The sequence below is a fragment of the Schistocerca gregaria genome, chromosome 2 (assembly GCF_023897955.1).
Source record: "Schistocerca gregaria isolate iqSchGreg1 chromosome 2, iqSchGreg1.2, whole genome shotgun sequence".
NCBI lineage: Eukaryota > Metazoa > Arthropoda > Insecta > Orthoptera > Acrididae > Schistocerca > Schistocerca gregaria.
Window position 1 is genome coordinate 12,777,635 of NC_064921.1, and position 25,216 is coordinate 12,802,850.

The following is a 25,216-nucleotide window of genomic DNA, read 5'->3' on the forward strand; positions in this document are numbered from 1 at the left end:
ATATCTCATCAGTGTGTGTGAATGTGACTGAGGGCTTGACTGATGGCCAATTCAGTAGTGAATACACTGCACCTGTCCAGCAGTGTGTGTATTTCACTGCATCTTGAATGTGTGTAGGTAAAACTTGTTCCTCTGTCGACCTTCAAGCCATCAATATATACCACTTCCAATGCATAAATGCATCAAGAACAGACCGAGGAAAACAAATGTATTCGAGAATGGGGTACACACGATGGGGATGGATGCGAAAGGAACCTGTTGCAATTTGGACTCCACATTGGTGTTTCTGGTCCAGTATCTGCAGTGTTGAAGGCAATGCTGAGCCACATGCCAGACTTCTATAATCAAGATGGGATACGATCAGTGCTTTGTAAAGCCCCAAAAGTATAGCGACAGAAGCGCACGACCCATGTCTCGGCAACTGAAAACCAGAAACCGTGGGTGCAAGCCCTGGACTGCAGCTTTCATAAGGCACACTGCAGTTGGCCTTTAGCAATGCCCACAGTGGTGGAGTAATAGTAAAAACAAAAATCGTCCGCATGCAGGGAGCGTGATGCTGCGGACCCCACAGCTGAAGGAAGGCCACCAACAGTCACTAGGAAAAAGCGGCACACTCACTACAGAGTTTCTCTCTTGTCTATGGGGGGGGGGGGGGGGGGGGGGAGTACTATGGGAAGCACTAACTTTAATTTAGAAAGAATGATGTGACAAGACACTACAGACAAAAATCAGGTGCGGGCACTGGAGGCCAACTCGTGTAGGATAACAAGGATGTAATGATGCCGTGCAATGTCACTTAAGCCTTTTGCAGGTAGAAGAAGACAGTGTTAAGGTTTTTATCTCAAGCAAAAGATGACTGGACAGCAGACTCTAGGCAATCCAGATTGCCTGCACTAGAATGGCCTAGGTGAAAACTGCCCTGGGATGGAACCAAAAAACACCAAGACTAGGGGTAACAATACTGCCTAAGGCTCAACCCAAGTTCAAGCAACTGGTAGGTAATATTAGTGAGACTAATTGGGTGATAGCTGTCCAACTAGAGGGACGATCCTACTTTCTTGCCACTCATTTGGGAGTGCACCCTTGCTCCAGATAAAATTGAAAAAGATTAGGATGTGACTTTGGCACTCCAGCAATATGTGTTTGAACATTTGGCTATGGGCACAGTTCGGCTCTATAACCATGTCAGGGCCAAGGGTCAGGGGCCTGGGTATTGGTTAGTTCCCACTCACTCAATGGAGCTTTATATCGATCCAGGTGGCATGTAGTTAAAAGGTAAGTGAATTCCATCCACCTACTGTTTAAAGACACTAAAGGTGGGCTGATAATTCTCAGATTCAGAGACATGAACGTAATGCAGGGCAAAATGTTTAGCATCAGCATGAAAGTCAGTGTAGACATCAGCATCAAGAAGATGTTGTTGTTGTTGTGGTCTTCAGTCCTGAGTCTGGTTTGATGTCGCTATCCATGCAGCCCTATCCTGTGCAAGCTTCTTCATCTCCCAGGACTTACGGCAACCTACATCATTCTGAATTTGCTTAATGTATTCATCTCTTTCTACCCTCCATGCTGCCCTCCAATGATAAATATGTGATCCCTTGATACCTCATAACATGTCCTACCAACCGGTCCCTTCTTCTTGTCAAGTTGTGCCACGAACTCCTCCCCAATTCTATTCAATACCTCCTCATTAGTTATGTGATCTAGCCATTTAATCTTCAGCATTCTTCTATAGCACCACATTTTGAAAGCTTATATTCTCTTCTTGTCTAAACTATTTATCGTTCATGTTTCACTTCCATACATGGCTATACCCCATCTAAATACTTTCGGGAACAACTTCCTTACATCAATACTTGATGTTAACAAGCTTTCCTTGCATTGCCACTATTTTATTTTATTTTTTATTTATTTTTTATTTATTTATTTATTTACTGTTCCATGGGACCACATTTAGGAGAAGTCTCCATCGTCATGGAACGAGTCAATACATGAAATTATAACACGATTGTAGAAACAGACAGAATGTAATATAAGAAACATATTCAGTTGTAGATTGTATAAACAGATAAAATGAAATATAAGAAACATATGCAGGTGACAAGTCGTTAGTTTAAATAAAGAAAATCAAGAATGTAACACTGGAATTTGCTTAACTTTTTAGCTCTTCCAGGAGCTCCTCGACAGAATAGAAGGAGTGATCCATGAGGAAACACTTTAGTTTGGACTTAAAAGTGTTTGGGCTACTGCTAAGATTTTTGAGTTCTTGTCGTAGCTTATTGAAAATGGATGCAGCAGGATACTGCACTACTTTCTGCAAAAGAGTCAAGGAAGTGCATTCCACATGCAGATTTGATTTCTGCCTAGTATTAACTGAGTGAAAGCTGCTAACTCTTGGGAATAAGCTAATATTGCTAACAACAAACGACATTAAAGAAAATATATACTGTGAGGGCCATGTCAAAACTCCCAGACTATTGAATGGGGGTCGACAAGATGTTTTCGAACTTACACCACACGTAGCTCGAACAGCCCATTCTTGAGCCAAAAATACCCTTTCTGAATCAGAAGAATTACCGCAAAAAAATAATACCATATGACATAAGCGTATGAAAATATGCGAAGTAGACTACTTTTTGTGTTGATATGTCACTTATTTCAGATACTGTTCTAATGGTAAATAAAGTGGCATTTAGTTTCTGAACAAGATCTTGAACATGGGCTTTCCACAACAGCTTACTATTTATCCAAACGCCTAGGAACTTGAACTGTTCCATCTTGCTTATAATATGCCCATTCTGTCTGATTAAAATTTCAGTTCTTGTAGAATTGTGAGTTAGAAACTGTAAAAACTGAGTCTTACTGTGATTTAGCATCAAATTATTTTCAACAGGCCACAAGCTTATTTCATGAACTACATTATTTGATAATGTTTCAATATCACACAAAAGATCCTTCACTACAAAGCTGGTGTCATCAGCAAACAGCAATATTTTTGAATCACCTGTAATACTGGAAGGCATATCATTTATATAAATAAGGAACAGCAGTGGCCCCAGTATCGACCCTTTGGGAACGCCCCACTTAACAGTGCCCCATTGGGACTGAACATCACTACCACTCTCAATATTGCGGAGAATTACCTTCTGCTTTCTGTTCTTAAAGTAAGAGGCGAACCAATTTTAAGCTACTCCCCTTACTCCATAATAGTCCAACTTCTGCAGTAATATTTTGTGGTCAACACAGTCAAAAGCCTTCGTTAAATGAAAGAAAACACCTAACGTTCTCAACCTTTTATTTAATCCATCCCAAACCTCAAAGAGAAAAGATTATATAGCATTTTCATTTGTTAAGCCATTTCTAAAACCAAACACTACATTTGACAGCAAATTATGTGAGTTTAAATGCTCCAGTAACCTTATATATACAACCTTCTTGATAACTTTAGCAAACACTAATGGCATAGAAATATGTCTATAATTGTCAATATTATCCCTATCTCCCTTTTTATAAAGTGGCTTCAATACCGAGTACTTTAATCGGTTAGGAAACCGTCCACTCCTAAAGGAAAAGTTGCAGATATGGCTAAGTACTGGGCTAATATACATGGAACAATACTTCCGTATTCTGCTAGATATCCCGTCATATCCATGAGAGTTCTTGGTCTTTAGTGATTTAATTATTAACTCAATCTCCCTCTTGTCAGTATCATGGAGGAGCATTTCAGGTAACATTCTCGGAACACTTTTTCATGAGTGCTATATGATTCCCTGTTGGGACTAGGTTTCTATTTAGTACACCAGCTATATTCAGAAAGTGATTATTAAGTACTGTACATATACGCAACTTATCAGTAACACAACATTCCCACTACGTACTTTACGACTGACCATATGGTTTTAATTTTATCCTGAGACTTAGCTATTCTATCTGCTTACCACATACTTTTTGCCTTCCTAATAACTTTTTTTAAGCATTTTACAATACTGTTTGTAATGGGCTGCTGCATTTAGATTGTGGCTGTTTCTAACGTTTTGATATAATTGCCACTTTGTTCTACAAGATATTCTTATCCCTCTAGTCAGCCACCCAGGCTGCCTGATTGTGCTAGTACCCCGTTTTGAACATTCTAACAGAAAGCAACTTTCAAAGAGCATGAGAAAAGTCTTGAGAAAAGCATTATATTTATCGTCTACTACATCAGTGCTATAAACATCTTGCCACTCTTGTTCCTTGATGAGGTTTACAAATGTCTCTACAGCAACTGAATCTGCTTTCCTAAACAGATGATGACTATATTTAACACGTGATGCAGCACAAAAATCTTTTAGAGTTAAAATTTGTGCATCATGATGTGAAAGGCCATTCACCTTTCTGCTAACAGAATTCCCTTCTAGTAATGTGGAATGAACAAAAATGTTGTCTATGGTTGTTCTACTGTTCCTTTGCACTCTCGTTGGAAAGAATATGGTTTGAATAAGATTATATGGATTAAGGAGTTCTACCAGCATCCTTTTCCTTGCACAATCACTTATACAATTAATATTGAAGTCACCACATATAACTAACTTTTTGTATTTCCTATAAAGTGAACCAATAACCTCCTCTAGCTTTAGCAAAAACGTTGTGAACTCTGAGTCTGGGGATCTATAAAACAACAACAGTAGGAAGTTTAGCTCCACTAAATTTAACCACACCTGCACAACATTCAAACATCTTTTCAGTGCAGTACTTTGAAACATCAAATGACTCAAATGGGATACATTTTATATCCTCCCTACTTCGATCATCCTTAGTTATTTTGCTCCCCAAATAGCAAAACTCATTTACTACTTTAAGCATCTCATTTCCTAATCTAATACACTCAGCATCACCTGACTTAATCTGACCACATTCCATTATCGTCATTTTGCTTTTGTTGATGTTCATCTTATATCCTCCTCTCAAGACACTGCCCACTCCATTCAACTGCTCTTCCAAGTCCTTTGCTGTCTGACAGAACTACAATGTCATCAGCAAAAACCAAAGTTTTTATTTCTTCTCCACAGATTTTAATACCTACTCCAAAGTTTTCTTTTGTTTCCTTTACTGCTTGCTCAATATACAGACTGAATAACATCGGGCACAGGCTACAACCCTGTCTCACTCCCTTTCCAACTGTTGTCTCCCTTTCATGCCCCTCGACTCTGATAACTGCCATCTGGTTTCTGTACAAATTGTAAATAGTCTTTTGTTCCCTGTATTTTAGCCCTACATCCTCTTGAATTTGAGGAAGTGTGTTCCACTCAACATTGTCAAAAGTTTTCTCTAAGTCCACAAATCATAGGAATGTAGGTTTGCCTCTCCTTAATCTTTCTTCTAAAATAAGTTGGAAGGTTAGTATTGCCTCAGGTGTTCCAACATTTCTACGGAATCCAAACTGATCTGCTTCTACCAGTTTTTCCATTCGTCTGTAAAGGATTCGTGTTAGTATTTTGCAGCTGTGACTTATTAAACTGATTGTTCAGTAAATTTCACATCTGTCAACAACTGCCTTCTTTGTGATTGGAATTATTATATTCTTCTTGAAGTCTGAGGGTATTTCTCCTGTCTCATACACCTTGCTCACCAGACAGTAGAGTTTTGTCATGACTGGCTCTCCCAAGGCTGTCAGTAGTTCTAATGGAATGTTGTCTACTCATGGGGCCTTGTTTCGACTCAGGTGTTTCAGTGCTCTGTCAAACTCTTCACGCAGTATCGTATGTCCCATTTCATCCTCATCTACATTTTCTTCCATTTCCATGATATTGTCCTCAAGTACATTGCTCTTGTATAGACCCTCTATATACTCCTTCCACCTCCCTGCTGTCCCTTCTTTGCTTAGAACTGGGTTTCCATCTGAGCTCTTGGTATTCATACAAGTGGCTCTCTTTTCTCCAAAGACCTTTAATTTTCCTGTAGGCAGTATCTATCTTACCCCCTAGTGAGATAAGCCTCTACATCCTTACATTTGTCCTCCAGCCATCCATGCATAGCCATTTTGCACTTCCTGTCAATCTCATTTTTGAGGCGTGTGTATTCCTTCTTGCCTGGCCCACAGATCGTGGTCGTGCAGTAGCATTCTCACTTCCCGTGCCCAGGTTCCCGGGTTCAATTCCTGGTGAGGTCAGGGATTTTCTCTGCCTCATGATGTCTGGGTGTTGTGTGGTGTCCTTAGGTTAGTTAGGTTTAAGTAGTTCTAAGTTCTAGGGGACCAATGACCATAGATGTTAAAACCCATAGTGCTCAGAGCCATTTGAACTTTCTTGCCTGCTTCATTTACTGCATTTTTATATTTTCTCCTTTCATAAATTAAATTCAATATTTCTTCTGTTACCCAAGAATTTCTACTAGCTCTCATCTTTTTACCTATTGATCCTCTGCTGTCTTCACTACTTCATCCCTCAGAGCTACCCACTCTTTTTCTACTGTTTTTGTTTCCCCCATTCCTGTCAATTGTTCCCTTATGCTCTCCCTGAAATCCTGTACAACCTCTGGTTTAGTCAGTTTATCCATGTCCCATCTCCTTAAATTCCCACCTTTTTGCAGTTTCTTCAATTTTAACCTACAGTTCATAACCAATAGATTGTAGTCAGAGACCACATCTGCCCCTGGAAATGTCTTACAATTTAAAACCTGGTTCCTAAATCTGTCTTACCATTATAGAATCTGTCTAATACCTTTTATTACCTCCAGAATTCAGGGAAGTATCAGATACCATTGTGGGAGATTGGCATCCACAGAGGCACTGAATCTTTGCCGAAACTTGAGAGCAAGGGTATGCTGTCAAATGGTAATAACATACCATTCATGGCATTCTTGTTTCTGTAATTCTATTAGGTGGCAGATCTGGACAAGGAGCAATTTAAAAGTGATAAGGTACTCCATCAGTGGCTATAACTTATCACACTGGAGAGCCCATCTGCTATCTTTAATGGCTGTGTCCATTTAGTGGTCCACCGAAGTACTGCCTCCCAGTTTGGGAGGTGGGGCATCCAGAGCAACAGAGGCTTTGTAAGTTGGCTGCTGATATAACAGCTGCAGTCCTTCTCTGTACACCTGCTTCAACACCTCCATGTGGCGATGTGCTAAGGGTGATGGAAGAAGTGAAGGTACCCCAGTCAGAACAGCTGAGAGCTTATCTCGATGGATGCCTGTGTGAATGAATCTGAGGGAGAGAAAGGATAGTTGTGGAGTGGAATATCCAATGGATGGAAGAGAGGAGACCAGGGCAGCAAATGGAAATGTCAACAGCCAAATGCGAGAGATATTCCACACTGAAGGTGTCAGAGCACCAGTGTTTAAGAGATAAGAATCAATCTCTGAAGAAGTTTTGGACAACTTTGCTGTGAGCAGTGGTCTCGGTTTCACCTCACAAATGATTATGAGCATTGAATACATCTAAAATTATGAAGGATGGATGGAGCTAAGAAATCAGTGCAGGCAACACATTCTGAAAGACTTCACTATTGCAAGAGAGATACACATTACATACAGTGAAACACCATTTTTTTTGTAGCCTTAGGGCGCACAACTACAATCGTCATTAGCGCCCTGGCTAATTTAGGAATGTACCACAAGGCACAAGGTTAAAACAGCAACTAAAAGGGTCAACACTATAAAAGACGTATTAACAGGAATAGGGTTAAAAAACTACAGCATAATCAAACGTCCTTAGACAGGTGTGTCAAGTTGATAAAACAAAGAACGCGAGCAGCAGTTCCTGGGTCATCTGCTAAAATGGCATCCAGAGTACATGGCAGGCCAAGATCAAGACGCAGCGTAGTAAAATCCAGACAGGACGTTAAATGTGGCGGACCGTCAGCAATTGCCCACATGGACAGAACGATGCCGGCACTGCCGTCAGCAGATGGTGATGGCTGAACTGGCAGTGTCCAATTCGTAGCCGGGCCAAAACGACCTCCTCCCACCGAGAAGGACGTGAGGACAACGTCCAAGGTACGGGAAGAGGATTCAAGGCCCGAAGCTTGTTGTTCCTAAATGCAGCCCAATCGGCATGCCACAGTGATAAAATGTGCCGACAAATGACCGTGCTACAATCTGATGAAGGGACACAACAAGAAGCCGTCCGAGGCTGGAGGACCGTAGCCTTGGCCGCGGCATCTGCAGCATTGTTCCCAGGGATACCGACATGGCCAGGAACCCACAAAGCTAACTGGAGACCCATCGTCCACCAGCTGCTGAAGAGAGCGTTGGATCCGGTGCACGAAAGGGTGAACCGGATACGGATAACTGAGGCTCTGGATGGCGCTCAGAGAATTGGAGCAGATGACATAAGCAGAATGTCGGTGGCGGCAGATGTAAAGAACAGCCTGGTAGAGGGCATAGAGCTCAGCTGTGAAGACCGAACAATGGCCATGTAGCCGGTATTTGAAACTTTGTGCACCGACAATAAAAGAACACCCGACCCCGTCATTGGTCTTAGAGCCATCTGTATAAATGAAAGTCATATTAATGAACTTCGAACAAAGTTCGACAAAACGGGAGTGGTATACTGAACCGGGGGTAACCTTTGGGAGTGACTGGAGTGACTGGAGGTCAAGGTGAACGCGAACCTTAGCCTAGAGCCACGGTGGCGTGTGGCTCTCGCCCACTCTAAAGGTTGCTAGGATTGAAAAATCAAGTTGTCGACGAAAGCTAACTCCAGGGGGGTAGCAGGGCAGAGACATACAACCCGTATTGACAGTCGAGAGAGTCGTCAAAGAAGAAACGATATGATGGGTCGTCGGGCATTGACAATAGCCGATAGGCATAACGACAAAGCAGTATATCACGCCGGTAGGTGAGTGGCAATTCACCGGCTTCAGCATGAAGACTCAACGGGACTAGTATAAAACGCTCGGATCCCAAGCCATAAACCCCGATGTTGTATGGAGTTGAGGCGGCGTAAGATGGACAGCCGTGCAGAGGAGTATACAAAGCACCCATAATCCAGCTTGGAGCACACGATCGACCGATATAGGCGAAGTAGGACGGTTCGATCTGCTCCCCACGACGTGCCACTGAGAACACGGAGGACATTTAGAGAACGGGTACAACTGGCAAGCAAATATGACTCATTTGGAGACCAGGTAAGTTTCCTGTCAAATGTTAGACCTAAAAATTTTGTTGTCTCCACGAATGGAAGAGCAACGGGGCCGAGTCGTAAGGACGGTGGGAGAAACTGTTTGTAGCGCCAGAAGTTAATACAGACCGTTTTCTCGGCAGAAAAACGGAAGCCATTGGCGACACTCCAGGAGTAAAGACGGTCAAGAGAACGCTGAAGACAGCGCTCCAGGAAACATGTACGCTGATGGCTGCAATAGATGGCAAAATCGTCCACGAAAAGGGAGCCTGATACATCATCTGGGAGGCAATCCATTATTGGATTGATCGCTATGGCGAATAGAGCGACGCTCAAAACGGAGCCCTGTGGCACCCCATTCTTCTGGCGAAAGGTGTCTGAGACGACAGAACCTACACGTACCCTGAACTGTCGATCCAGTAAAAAGGAACGAATAAAAAGAGAGGCGACCGTGAAAGCCACATGTATGCATGGTGCGGAGAATGCCCGCCCTCCAACAGGTGTCGTAAGCCTTCTCCAAATCGAAGAACACAGCTGTGGTCGGGCGCTTCGGCAAGAAGTTATTCATAATGAAGGTCGACAAGGTAACCAGATGGTCAACAGCAGAGCGGCGCCTACGAAATACACATTGTATATTGGTAAGTAGGCGTAGAGATTCGAGCAGCCAAACCAACCGAGAGTTAACCATTCGCTCCATCACCTTACAGACACAGCTGGTAAGCAAGACGGGTCTATAGCTGGAAGGCAAGTGCTTGTCCTTCCCCGGCTTAGGAATCGGTACAACAATAGACTCGCGCCAGCATGCGGGAACATGTCCCTCAATCCAAATGCGATTGTAAGTACGAAGAAGGAAACCTTTACCCGCAGGAGAAAGGTTATACAGCAACTGAATATGAATAGAATCAGGCCCCGGAGCGTACGACCGTGACCGGGCAAGTGCATTTTCGAGCTCCCGCATGGTGAATGGGGCGTTGTAGTTTTCACGATTCGAGGAGTGGTAATTAGATGGCCAAACTACCTCTGCCTGTTTTCGGGGGAGGAAAGCAGGGGGGTAATTAGTGGAGCTCGAAACTTCTGCGAAAAAGCGGCCGAAGGCATTGGAGACATCCTCAGGGGCCACAAGGACGTCATTCGTGACCGTCAAGCCAGAAACTTGTGAATCGACCTTAGTGCCAGATAGCCGGCTCAGGCTACCCCAGACAACAGAAGGAGTAAAACTGTTGAAGGTGCTTGTGAAAGCAGCCCAGCTGGCTTTGTTGCTTTCTTTAAAAATATGACGATACTGCGCAAGTAATCGTTTATAATTGATACAATTCGCCACTGTAGGGTGGCGTTATAAGGTGCGTAAGGCACGTCAACGAGCACGTAAGGCGTCTCTACATGCTGCGATCCACCAGGGGACCGTTACGCGGCGTGGGGAAGAAGTAGTGTGAGGGATGAAATATTCAGCAGCAGTGAGAATGACTTCCGTGAGGTGTGCGGCCTGACTATCGCAGCTTGTGAAGGTTTGATCCTGAAAGGTCGCCCTGGAAGAGAAGAGCCCCCAGTTTGCTTTGGAGATGTTCGAACTAGTTGAGCACGTAGAGGGGGTATGATGCAGGAGATGGATAACACATGGGAAGTGGTCTCTCGAATATGTATCAGAAAGCGCATACCACTCAAACCGGCGTGCAAGTTGGGTAGTACATACAGAGAGGTCTAGATGGGAATAGGTGAGAGAGGTGTCTGAAAGGAAAGTAGGGGCGCCAGTATTGAGGCAGATAAAACTGAGCTGGTTGAAAACGTCTGCTAACAGGGAGCCCCTCGGACAGGATGCTGGAGAGCCCCAAAGAGGATGGTGAGCATTGAAGTCTCCAGTTAACAAAAATGGTGCACATAGCTGAGCAATAATTTGCAGCATGTCTGCCCTGGTAACAGCAGACGACGATGGAGTGTAAACGGTACAAATGGAAAATGTAAAACTGGGGAGAGTAATGCAGATGGCAACTGCCTGCAGGCCAGTGTGCAATGTGATGGGATCATAGTAGATATCATCCCAGACCAGCAACATAACCCCTCCATGAGCTGGAATACCTGCCACAGAGGGTAAGTCAAAACGCACAGAGGTGTAGTGTGCCAAGGGAATTTGATCGCATGGGCGTGTAGCTTCGTTTCCTGGAGGGCTACGATGAGCGGACGGTTCAGGCGGAGCAATTTCAAGTCCTCTCAGTTGGAGCGAATGCTGCGAATATTCCAGTGAATAAGTGCCATCGTGAGAAGAAGATGCAAGAAGGGGTCATCACGAAGGCAGCTGAGGGCCCGGCTTCGAGCGAGCACTGCCGCCGCTAGCAGGAGGCGGACAGTCATCGTCCATTTGTTCTATAGGTTCATCGGCCATCTTGTGAAGATGGCCGGGAGGGGGAGCTTCCTCCGCTGGTGAACGGCCAGACGTTCGGCTACCAGCGGTGCGGTCAGCGAAACGGATGACGGCCTGTGGTGGTGGTGGTGGTGGGGGGGGGGGGGGGGGGGGGGTTGCAGGAGGAGAAATGCCCCGTAGCGGGGAAGGAGAACTGTGCTTCCTATGAGCCATCTTGGAAGGTCATTTTGTGGAAGGATTGGTCGATGGCTGAGGGTTCGAGGTACGTAGAAGGTCTGCACGATACAGTTCTTTCTTGAAGGCCCGTGCTTCTAACTTCTGGGTCCTCATCCTGGCAGAACCTGATAAAGGTGCTTGTGTTGGAGGGGCAATGGGAGGAAGAGGAGACGTCGACCGGGCGATCTTAGCACTGGCCGAACGGACGACCGTAGTGCTGAAGGTCAGATCGCATGTCTGCGTCGCCACCTCTCTGGTAGTCCGAGGAGAGCCGAGGACAGTACTGTACTTCCCCGCTGGGAGCAACGTGGGCTTCCTACTAACGAATAGCTTGCGAGCAGCCGAAGTGGAGACTTTCTCTTTGACCCGAATTTCTTGGATACAGCGTTCTTCATTGTAGACGGGACAGTCGCGGGTGGACGCTGCATGGTCACCACGACAGTTCACACAATGAGGAGTTGGAGGTGGACAGTCACCCTCATGGGCATCCCTGCCAGAAGTCACACATGTAGCCGCATTGGAACAAGAATGGCGAGTGTGATTAAAATGCTGACACTGGTAGAAGCGCGTAGGTGTCGGGACATAGGGGCGAACAGAAATAACCTCGTAGCCCGCCTTGATCCACGACGGCAGCTGAACACTATCAAAGGTCAAGAAAAGTGTCTGGGTCGGTACAAGGTCATTGTTGACCTTTTTCATGACCCTGTCGACAGCCGTCACGCCCTGCTCAGCGAGGAACGACTGAATCTCCTCGTCAGTCAATTCGTCGAGTGATCTAGTATAGATCACACCACGAGATGAATTCAAAGTGCGGTGAGCCGCCACCCAGACAGGGAACGTGTACAGGAGTGTGGCCCGAAGCAGTTTTTTTGCCTGAAAGGTGCTCTCAGTTTCTAGTAACAAGGTACCATTACGCAACCTGGTAGAAGACATGACAGATCCGGCTATGGCATCTACGCCCATCTGGATGACGAAAGGGTTGACAGAGGAAAAATCCTTTACGTCCTCAGATCGAGAAACTACGAGGAACTGTGGGGCAAGCGGTAGTACTTTTGTCACTGGTGGCTGGTCAAGTTTCCGTTTGTGGGCAGAAGTCGAGAGAGAAGAGGAAGAGAAATCCAGTGCGGAGGAATCCCCCATGATTGCTAGTGTCTCCGATGGCGCACTCCTTCCTTGTGGGGACCCTCTCAAAGGGCACTCCCACCTTAGGTGATTGTTCACACCTCAGGTCACACCTCCTGAGAAACGGAGGGGACAGGGACATCCACAGAGCTCTACATCCCACCAGACGTCAGGATACACCAGAGAACGAGCAAGAAGAAGAAATCAAGAAACGGGCATTTTTACCGTATGCCGGGGCCTGTCTCTGCCAAGATCAGCAGATTACTAAGTAAACATAACATCAAGAGTGTCTTCTGCCCACCTAGCAAAATCAGGGCCTTACTTGGAACAGTCAAAGATGACCTGGGCTTAAGGAAGCCTGGCATTTACAATATTCCTTGTGAATGCTGTATGTCCTACATTGGCCAAACGACTAGAACGGTGGAAATCAGATGTAAGGAACACCAGCGACATACCAGGCTAAGGCAGGCCACAAAATCAGCAGTAGCAGAACACTGCCTAGAATTGGAACATTCCATGGATTATGAGAACACCAAGGTCATGGTCCAGTCCCCCAGGTTCTGGGATAGTGTCATCACTGAATCTATAGAGATAAAGATGGCACAAAACTTGATTAACCGGGAAGCAGGATACCAGCTAAGCACTGCATGGAACCCGGCATTTGAACTGCTGAAGCAATGCCGGAGAAAATATGTTTCCAACAACGAGCCTCAGACATCCGCACACTGCGGGCATGAACCAAGAAGGGAACACCAGGAAGCCTCAGGCGCAGTCGGAGACGGCCAGAGCGGGAGCGGACGGAATAGAGAACACCTAGAACGGCAGGATAGCGCGACTAGCGGGCGCCGACCGACTAGGGAACGGCAAACAGAACACCAGGCACCGGGCAGGCATAAATATGCGACCCGGTCCAGCAAGCAGCCAGTCTCAGGGAACACCTGATGAAGAAGTCAAGTAATGACGTCGAAATATCGTGTTTGGAAGACGCTGATATCCGGCAGAAAACCCGATTTCCACGAGATGCCATTAGATCATTCTAACATTCCTTGTAAGTGCACCCTCAGCTATCTACAGTTAGGAAGCAATGCAGCTTTTACTCAATATTGAGCCAAAAACTTTAGAACAGACAACAATCATCAGAGAAAACTGCTAAAAATTTGCACGGACACACAAAAGTAACAGTATGTTAATAAATGAGAATGTACCTTTCGTATCTTTCGTATCTTTCCCTGTACCATCAGGTATTTCAGTAATATTAAATTTAAATCTTCTGTATCTTTAAAGCAGTGAACTATATTCTTTTTTATTTGGTTTGTACTGGACTGCCATACACTGAATCCGAAGCACCACCAGTGAATACCACACATACTCAAACAGATTTATATATTTTGGGGTCTGCTGTGGCACCTGCAAATTGGCAGTGTGTATTGTCGAGCAGCATGGCATACAGGCACCAAATACGATGATTCGAGGCATTGCCGAATACGACATCCATTCTAGTGTCCAAGACAATGAGGAAAATCTGAATGGCAAATACTATATTGGAGATATTTTAGAACTCGACACATTACAGGATGACACCCCACCTTTGTCTCCAAGAATATGCAAGTATTCTTCAAAACATGGTGTGCACCACAGCTTTCCTAGGCTGTACATTCATCTGAAAATAAAAAAGCAGTTTATCCATGGATATACTCCCCCCATGAACCATGGACCTTGCCGTTGGTGGGGAGGCTTGCGTGCCTCAGCGATACAGATGGCCGTACCGTAGGTACAACCACAATGGAGGGGTATCTGTTGAGAGGCCAGACAAACGTGTGGTTCTGGAAGAGGGGCAGCAGCCTTTTCAGTAGTTGCAGGGGCAACAGTCTGGATGATTGACTGATCTGGCCTTGCAACATTAACCAAAACGGCCTTGCTGTGCTGGTACTGCGAACGGCTGAAAGCAAGGGGAAACTACAGCCGTAATTTTTCCCGAGGACATGCAGCTTTACTGTATGATTAAATGATGGTGGCATCCTCTTGGGTAAAATATTCCGGAGGTAAAATAGTCCCCCATTCGGACCTCCGGGCGGGGACTACTCAGGAGGATGTCGTTATCAGGAGAAAGAAAACTGGCGTTCTACGGATCGGAGCGTGGAATGTCAGATCCCTTAATCGGGCAGGTAGGTTAGAAAATTTAAAAAGGGAAATGGATAGGTTAAAGTTAGATATAGTGGGAATTAGTGAATTTCGGTGGCAGGAGGAACACGACTTCTGGTCAGGTGACTACAGGGTTATAAACACAAAATCAAATAGGGGTAATGCAGGAGTAGGTTTAATAATGAATAGGAAAATAGGAATGCGGGTAAGCTACTACAAACAGCATAGTGAACGCATTATTGTGGCCAAGATAGATACGAAGCCCTCACCTACTACAGTAGTACAAGTTTATATGCCAACTAGCTCTGCAGACGATGAAGAAATTGATGAAATGTACGATGAAATAAAAGAAATTATTCAGATAGTGAAGGGAGACGAAAATTTAATAGTAATGGGTGACTGGAATTCGAGTGTAGGAAAAGGGAGAGAAGGAAACATAGTAGGTGAATATGGATTGGGGCTAAGAAATGAAAGAGGAAGCCGCCTAATAGAATTTTGCACAGAGCACAACTTAATCATAGCTAACACTTGGTTTAAGAATCATGAAAGAAGGTTGTATACGTGGAAGAACCCTGGAGATACTAAAAGGTATCAGATAGATTATATAATGGTAAGACAGAGATTTAGGAACCAGGTTTTAAGTTGTAAGACATTTCCAGGGGCAGATGTGGACTCTGACCACAATCTATTGGTTATGACCTGTAGGTTAAAACTGAAGAAACTGCAAAAATGTGGGAAATTAAGGAGATGGGACCTGGATAAACTGAAAGAACCAGAGGTTGTACAGAGTTTCAGAGAGAGCATAAGGGAACAATTGACAGGAATAGGGGAAAGAAATACAGTAGAAGAAGAATGGGTAGCTCTGAGGGATGTTGTAGTGAAGGCAGCAGAGGATAAAGTAGGTACAAAGACGAGGGCTGATAGAAATCCTTCGGTAACAGAAGAAATATTGAATTTAATTGATGAAAGGAGAAAATATAAAAATGCAATAAATGAAGCAGGCAAAAAGGAATACAAACGTCTCAAAAATGAGATCGACAGGAAGTGCAAAATGGCTAAACAGGGATGGCTAGAGGACAAATGTAAGGATGTAGAAGCTTATCTCACTAGGGGTAAGATAGATACTGCCTACAGGAAAATTAAAGAGACCTTTGGAGAGAAGAGAACCACGTGTATGAATATCAAGAGCTCAGATGGCAGCCCAGTTCTAAGCAAAGAAGGGAAGGCAGAAAGGTGGAAGGAGTATATAGAATGTTTATACAAGGGCGATGTACTTGAGGACAATATTATGGAAATAGAAGAGGATGTAGATGAAGATGAAATGGGAGATACGATACTGCGTGAAGAGTTTAACAGAGCACTGAAAGACCTGAGTCGAAACAAGGCCCCTGGAGTAGACAACATTCCATTAGAACTACTGAAGGCCTTGGGAGAGCCAGTCATGACAAAACTCTACCAGCTGGTGAGCAAGATGTATGAGACAGGCGAAATACCCTCAGACTTCAAGAAGAATAGAATAATTCCAATCCCAAAGAAAGCAGGTGCTGACAGATGTGAAAATTACGGAACTATCAGTTTAATAAGCCATGGCTGCAAAATACTAACGTGAATTCTTTACAGACGAATGGAAAAACGGGTAGATGCAGAACTCGGGGAGGATCAGTTTGGATTCCGTCGAAATGTTGGAACGCGTGAGGCAATAATGACCTTACGACTTATCTTAGAAGAAAGATTAAGAAAAGGCAAACCTACGTTTCTAGCATTTGTAGACTTAGAGAAAGCTTTTGACAGTGTTGACTGGAATACTCTTTTTCAAATTCTAAAGGTGGCAGGGGTAAAATACAGGGAGCGAAAGGCTATTTATAATTTGTACAGAAACCAGATGGCAGTAATAAGAGTCGATGGGCATGAAAGGGAAGCAGTGGTTGGGAAAAGAGTGAGACAGGGTTGTAGCCTCTCCCCGGTGTTATTCAATCTGTATATTGAGCAAGCAGTAAAGGAAACAAAAGAAAAATTTGGAGTAGGTATTAAAATTCATGGAGACGAAGTAAAAACCTTGAGGTTCGCCGATGACATTGTAATTCTGTCAGAGACGGCAAAGGACTTGGAAGAGCAGTTGAACGGAATGGACAGTGTCTTGAAAGGAGGATATAAGATGAACATTAACAAAAGCAAAACGAGGATAATGGAATGTAGTCAAATTAAATCGGGTGATGATGCCAGAATTAGATTAGGAAATGAGATGCTTAAAGTAGTAAAGGAGTTTTGCTATTTAGGATGTAAAATAACTGATGATGGTCGAAGTAGAGAGGATATAAAATGTAGACTGGCAATGGCAAGTACAGCGTTTCTGAAGAAGAGAAATTTGTTAACATCGAATATAGATTTATGTATCAGGAAGTCATTCCTGAAAGTATTTGTTTTGAGTGTAGCCATGTATGGAAGTGAAACATGGACAATAACTAGTTTGGACAAGAAGAGAATAGAAGCTTTCAAAATGTGGTGCTACAGAAGAACACTGAAGATAAGGTGGATAGATCACGTAACTGATGAGGAGGTATTGAATAGGATTGGGGAGAAGAGAAGTTTGTGGCACAACTTGACTAGAAGAAGGGATCGGTTGGTAGGACATGTTTTGAGGCATCAAGGGATCACAAATTTAGCATTGGAGGGCAGCGTGGAGGGTAAAAATCGTAGAGGGAGACCAAGAGATGAGTACACTAAGCAGATTCAGAAGGATGTAGGTTGCAGTAGGTACTGGGATATGAAGCAGCTTGCACAGGATAGAGTAGCATGGAGAGCTGCATCAAACCAGTCTCAGGACTGAAGACAACAACAACAACAACAACAACAACAACAACAACAACAACAACAACAACAACAACTCGGTAGAATGTCTCCTTTTGGCCCTCCGTACTAATATACGGTACATCGTCAGTCTGGCTCCACAACCATATTGCGAGGGTGGCTCATTACACAAGAGAAGATGAGGGATGAGCTCAATACGACTGACGCATAGACGCCATAAGACGGCGGATTCTTTCCGAGAAGAGTAGAAGGAAGAGTGCCGAACTTCAGTAGTCCACTTTATTGTGTGAAGTTTACAACTCATTCCACTTTTGGGCAGAGAGAGATCTGACATGTAACCACACATCCACACCTGAAATCGTGAAAGGGAACGGTGGGTAAATGTGTGCCTATCTAGCCAATGGTCAGCCAGTTCATTCGCCGAGATGCCCTCATGACTTGGGACCCAGAAAAAGACAACTGGGCTGGCAGCACAGCCGAGGGTATAGGAAAGGTCACGTATAGCAGAGACCGAAGGGTGATGACAGTGGCATCGATCTATACCCTGCTAGCTGCTCACTGAGTCGGTATGCATTAAAACATGGTGGTGGGAGGCCTGAGTAACGAAATGAAGGATCCTGTTAATGGCTGCAGCTCTGCTGTGAACCCACAACACGATCCTAGCAGTAAATGATGCTCTGTGGCAGTAGGAGATGAAAAGCGCATCCTGCCTTATCTAACACGTTGCAGTTTGTACAGAAATCGGTTGGCAGTTATAAGAGTCAAGGGACGTGAAATGGAAGCACTGGTTAGGAAGGGAGTGAGATGGGGTTGTAGCCTATCCCTGATGTTATTCGATCTGTATATTGAGTGAGCAGCAAAGGAAACAAAAGAAAAATTTGGAGAAAACTGAGGTTCGCCGATGACATTGTAATTCTGTCAGAGATGGCAAAGGACTTTGAAGAGCAGTTGAACAAATTGGACCGTGTCTTGAAAGGATACAAGATGAACATCAACAAAAGCAAAACGAGGACAATGGAATGTAGTCGAATTAAGTCAGATGATGCTGCAGGAATTAGATTAGGAAATGAGTAGTAAATGAGTTTTGCTATTTGGGGAGCAAAATAACTGATGCAGAGAAGATATAAAATGTAGATTGGCAATGGCAAGGAAAGCATTTCTGAAGAAGAGAAATATGTTAACATCGAGTATAGATTTAAGTGCCAGGAAGTTGTTTCTGAAAGTATTTGTATGGAGTGTAGCCATGTACGGAAATGAAAGACGGACGATAAATAGTTTAGACAAGAAGAGAATAGAAGCTTTCAAAATGTGGTGCTACAGACGAAAGCTGAAGATTAGATGGAAAGATGACATAACTAATGAGGAGGTATTGAATAGGATTGGGGAGAAGAGGAGTTTGTGGCACAACTTGAGTAGAAGGAGGGATCAGTTGGTAGGACTTGTTCTGAGGCATCAAGGAATCACCAATTTAGTACTGGAGGGGAGCGTGGAGGGTAAAAATCGTAGAGGGAGATCGAGAGATGAATATACTACACAGATTCAGAAGAATGTAGGTTGCAGTAGGTACTGGAGATGAAGCTTGCACAGTATAGTGTAGCATGGAGAGCTGCAGCTAACCAGTCTCTGGACAAGACCACAACAAAAACAAATCACTGGCTGAGGCACCACCAAAGGGGTGACGTGGGAGGAAATACGTGGGGCACTTTCCTGTGAGTGGAGATGGGGGTCGTGAAAGAGGGAAGTCAGATGCATTCCTACTGGCAATCCCACCTTAGGGCACATCAGGAGAGAGATCCCTCATTTGCAGAAAAGGTGGGATACACAGGACGATAAGGGAATTGTCAAACAGCCGTTGCATAAGAAACTGGGAGTTGGCTCCGTCATATTTGTAGATGGAGAGTCCGTGGTTGAGTGAACAAAACTAGTGTGGAGTGCACTGACAGCCAGAAGTATCCCATATTGATAAAAGGGGTCAAATAGTTTCAGAGTGGAAGGAGCCACTACACAATAAATCTGACAACGATAATGTAGTCTGAACAAAGCCGGAGCACAGTAAAGATGGGGTAGAGTAATATGGACTGCAGCCCAAGAAGTGTGGCCCAGAAGGCAGAGAGCATTCAACTTCTGCACGAATGTATGGGGCAGCCACATTTTTTTTTTAAATCCAAAATAAGGCTCAAGAAACTGCACTGTGCTATAACATATAGGCACTGGTTGCCAAAATAAAAATCAACATCAGGTGTAATTGGATCAATGGCAAAAATGCTTAACCTGCATTTTCGAGGGAGAAAACTGGAATCCACGGGAGAGGAACACACAGAAACCTGTCGAATGACACCTCGGAGCTGGCTTTTGGCAGATGTTACTGAGCAGGAGCTGCATAAGATGCAAAAATCATCAACATATGGTGCCAGGAAACCTGAGGCCCAACTGAGCTTACGAGTCCGCTGGTGGCGATGAGGAATACTTAATACAGAACCCCGTGCAGTACTGTTCTCCTAGGTCTGAGGGGTGTCAACTGAAGTGCCAAGTAAAATCCGCACGAGTCAGTAGGATAAAAACTCCCGGATAAAAATCAGAAGGGGGCCATGAAAGCCCCAGTTGTTGAGTGTAACTTAAATGTGATGCCCATTACTTAAATGTGATGCCCCAAGCTGTGTCGTATGCCTTATATAGGTAAAACTAGACCCGCAACAAGGTGTTGGCAGTTAGTAAAAGCCTGTCCGACTGCTTTTTCCAGTCTGAGTAAATGATCAGTTGTAGATTTTCCTTCCCAGAAGCCACTTTGATATTGGGACAAAAGGACCCCAGATTCAAGTACCCAACATAGTCAGAAGCTAACCATTCTCTCTAGCAGTTTACAAAATATGTCCGTCAGGCTAATAAGCCGGTAGCTGTCGAGGGATGTCTGGTTCTTTCCAGGCTGAAGGACGTGGATAACTATGCTGTCTTGCCACTTTGAGGGGAAGGCACCCACGATTCAAATTTGGTTGAAGGCCCTGGGCAATGTCCAAGTGCTGGATCACCTAGTTGTGGCTGGAATATGGGCCGGGGCTGTGTAATGTGAAGAGGTAAGGGCCTACAATAATTTCCATTCAATGAAGGGTTCATCATAGGGTTCAGCTTTGTGGCAGTTGAAACAATGGAGAGGGGGTGGGAGGGGGAGGAGGGGGGGTCTTCAATTCATCCTTCCTGTCGGAGAAAGGTAGCAGGATAGGAAGAGGATGCCAATGTAACAGCAAAGTGTGTTGCCAGTTGTTCTGCAAGGATCTGTGGATCAGTACACTGAGCACCAGAGCACCCTGCAGGATAAGACCCTGGATTGTCACTGGCTGCCCAGAAAGCTATGGAGCTTGGAATAGACCAGTAATGAAGAGGCATACATCCCCAGGGAGAAAACACAGCACTCCCTGTATCTCTTTCCATTCTGCTTAGTAAGGCAGTGAGCTTAGCAGGGAGTCACTTAAAAACAATAAGGTCAGTCTATGAAAGGTGGTGCTTATTTTATTGCAGCACCAACTGGTGATCCCGGACAGTGACCGCTACATCTCCGTCCACATCGGTACTGGTCGATGGTGAGGGGGACCTGCAGAAGAGGAGATAACAATGCCAGTGGCACGAAGAATAGTGGCAGAGATGTCTCACACGACCACATCAATGCAATCCAAGAGAGGTGTCCAAGTGCACAGCAGACGTTATAAAGGCCAATTGGCTCTGCAGAATGCCCAATGTGAGAGCCAGCCATTATAGGATCACCCAATGTGAGCGCCGGCAATTATAGAATCACCGGAAAGCGGTCGCTGCCAAAAAGATCCTGGAGTGATCTATGTAGTGAAGACATGAGAGCTGGGCAGGAGATCGTGAGACTGATAGAAGAAAAGGTGCCCTGAGTGGCACTGAAGTGGGTAGGGGAACCATCGCTGAGGAGACACAAGTCAAAGTCTATAATAAGTTGGTCAGTTAGAAGACCACTACCCATCGAAGAGTCACTCCCTCCACAGGGGTTCGTGTGCACTGATATCCTCAATGAGAAGATATGGGTGGTGGAAGTTGCTGTATTAAGGTAGAAGGTCAACCTAAGGAAATGGCCTACCTGGAGGGAGATTGTATTGCAAATGGTGATGTGGTCGTCGCACTGGTACCATTATTGCTTACAGGTTGGTACGAAGGAGGATCCAGTGTCTAATGACATCAGTGGAAACCAAAGTGCAGACCCTTCTAGATGCAATCCCAGGACTGACAATTATGACAGAATGCCTGAGAACCGTGAAATGTGGAGAGTGGTCATCATGGGGGAGGTCGTGTCACCGCGTCAGTGGTCGTCACTGACAAAGATGGGGTGACGTCCGCAAATAAGTTGTCAGACTCGGGTTGCAACAGGGGAGATGGCACCTCTGAGGCTTTGTCCTGGGACTTATGTTTCTTCTTCTCCTTCTCTTTTGAAGATTGGGGAGGGCAGCACACAGAGAGCAGCCTTCTGTAAGGTCTGTATACAAAAGAGACCAGGTGACCTTGGGGCACACAGACATTGTATCCCATGACCAAGTCGTGGTAGTAGGCATCTGGCCTGAGATGGACAAGGGGGGGGGGGGGGGGGGTTGGGGGGGGGGGTTGGAGGGGGGCGGTGTGATCGATGGCAGAAGCGCCATTACCAGTGGGCTGGAGAGGAGGGTGTGGGAACTGCAGGGTGCAGGGGAGGGGGAGGGGGACAGGGCTGGAGTAACAAAGAGGTATGAGGGGGAAAGGATGCAACAGAGGCAAAAGCAGGAGAAATCAACAATGGGTGGAGTCCATCACATTTTTCGCAAGCATCGGCGTAAGGTAGGTGATCGGGGGACTTGTACTCTCGGATCTCCTTTTCTCTCTCTTAAGGTGGGCGATCTGGTAAGAGCGGACAGTGATGGCAGAACATGGGGGCTTCCCTCACAGAGGACCACTGTACAGCAGGAAGACATCTGCCCAAAACACAAGCACTGGAAGCAACTCGCATATGGCAAGACATAATATAGCTTCACGTAACATCGGTCACACACAACCTTCACCTTCTCTGTGAGGTTTTTGCACAGCCTTTCTGTTTTTTGTGGAGGAGTGTTAAATTTCACTCTACAAAATAATGATCAGAATAGAGCTGGTAATGGAATAGAATAAAGGTCCTGGTAAGGAGTTGAGCCGAAGACTTCCACGGAAAGACTGTCCCAGGGTGAAGGGGTGTATATGCCCCTTCTACATCAAGGACAGGCAGTAAGAGAACAAGGGAGGAAAATAAGACTCCCAGTTCTCAGGATAAGGGTATCCTGAAAAGGATGAAGCAAGAAATAGGCAAACAGATGTATAGTATTGCCGTCTCAGTTTTCAGGATGGCAGTTATCCAGCAAGGATATCCAGTGGTCAAGATCACCTCGCAGCAGGAGCAGCTTATGCAGATGGCTCTCTCTGATAATACTGGGGTGGGGGGGATTCTGGTCCAGAACCCAAATTCAGGACATTCTGTCTGAATCACAGTGCACTTATCTTTGTGTGTGAATGTGTCTACAATGGACTGGCTTAAGGAAAAGTTGCCCCTAATATTAAGGTTGGAGGATGTGAAGATGTTGGTGAAGACAGTGGCTGAGCTCTTCAAGACCGCAAAGATGTTAATCTGGGTACCAAAACTCCTTAAGGGTACCTCTACAGAGACTGATTGAGAAAACAGGTTCTCAAATCCCAAAAGTCTCGATAGAGGATTGGAAGGCAATCAACCGTAAGGTTTCGCCAAATGGCCAAACCCTTGAGGTAGGGTCTGAGAGAAGTCCCTGAAGGCAATGTAGGAAGAGGACCTGAGACTATCTCGGGGTTCTTGCAGGATGCCATCAGGGTAATCAAAGACATCAGAGCAACAATGGTAGCAAGACAGAGACTAAATGTGCTGCAGATAAATCAGCAACACAGTAAAGGGGCCACCGCTGCTTTGAGTCGTCTTCTGGGAAGACAAGAAGTGGACGTGGTCCCGATTCAGGAATCCTCCTTAAATGAATGGGGTGTATCGGGCCTTGGTGGCACTGGAGGTAAGCTGGTTTATGCTAGAAATATAAGAAACCCCATTTATGTACAAAACTGAATCCCATTCATGCCAGTGGTTGACTTTTGTTCCAGGGATTTAGTGACAATCAGGATGCAACTATGTGAGGAAAGTATGAAGGGAGTTTGTAATGGCATACCTTCCTTACAAAGGCAGTACTAGTCCTCTCCTCCTCCTCCTGAGGAGATGAGGAGACTGACAGAAGCCTGTGCATGACAGAGTGACCAACTGTTGGTTGGATGCAATGCTAATGGCCACACCTTAGTGTGAGGCAGCACCAACATGAACAGTAGAGGTGAGAACCTTCTAGAATTTCTTATAGCTAATAACTTAGAGATCTTCAATAGGGCAAGGAACATACATTTAGGAATATAAGAAGGGAAGAGGTAATTGACATAACCTTTTGTTCCACTTTGATGGGTAGTTATGACAAACAATGGCATGTGGCTTTAGACCCATCCTCATCAGACAATACATATATTAAGTTCGAGGTTGAAATGGGCATTAGAGAGACCGTGCCCTATAGGAATCCCAGGTGTATAGGAGGGACCTCAACTCAAGCCTATCGGAAGTCAGTACTTCGATAAGGAATCCAGCAGAGTTTGATGAGGAAGCAGAGGCCATCATGACCTCATACCATGACATCTGCTCAGTCACTAAGAACTGCATGAAAAGGGATGTATCTTGGTGGGCCAGAGGAAAAAGGTATGAAGACTGTTTAAGCTTGCAAGAAGGAAAGAACAATGAGTGTATTTGACAAGGACCTCCCTATATTTTAGTCTTACAATTAAACAAGCAAAGCAAGCACCCTGGATGATATTCTGTGAGGAGGTAACTGGTAGGGCTGTTCAGCACAGACTTCACAAAATCCTCACTAGGATACCAACTAATCTAGGAGGAACTTAAAGGAAAGAGGATGGAGGATGGAGAGTACACAACATTAGAACTACTACTAGAGACTCTTTTCCCTAAATGTACTCTGACAAACAACATAGATCAGGACAAGATCCCTGTGAAATATCAGTTTTCAGGTATTCAAAGTGAGAAATGGGAATCAGAGAGACTGTGAGGACCATAGAAAAATCCAATGGGTGATGGGAACATTCAAACCATTCAAGTTAACTGGCCCATATGGAATTTTCCCAGCACTCCTGCAACAAGCAGGACTCAACTGAATAAGACTCCTACGTAGGTTAGTTAGGGTTAGCCAAGCAGCAGCAATCATTCCTACTGTCTGGATAGCAGTGAAGTTTGTCCTCATTCCAAAGCCAGGGAGAATTGATCATACTCAGGCCAAGGATACAAGACGAATCAGTTTGAACAGTTATTCTAATGTTTTAAGAAGAGAGGAGGACAATGTACATGCTCACCAACCAAGAAAATTGTGTGAAACTGAATTCCACCAACTTGT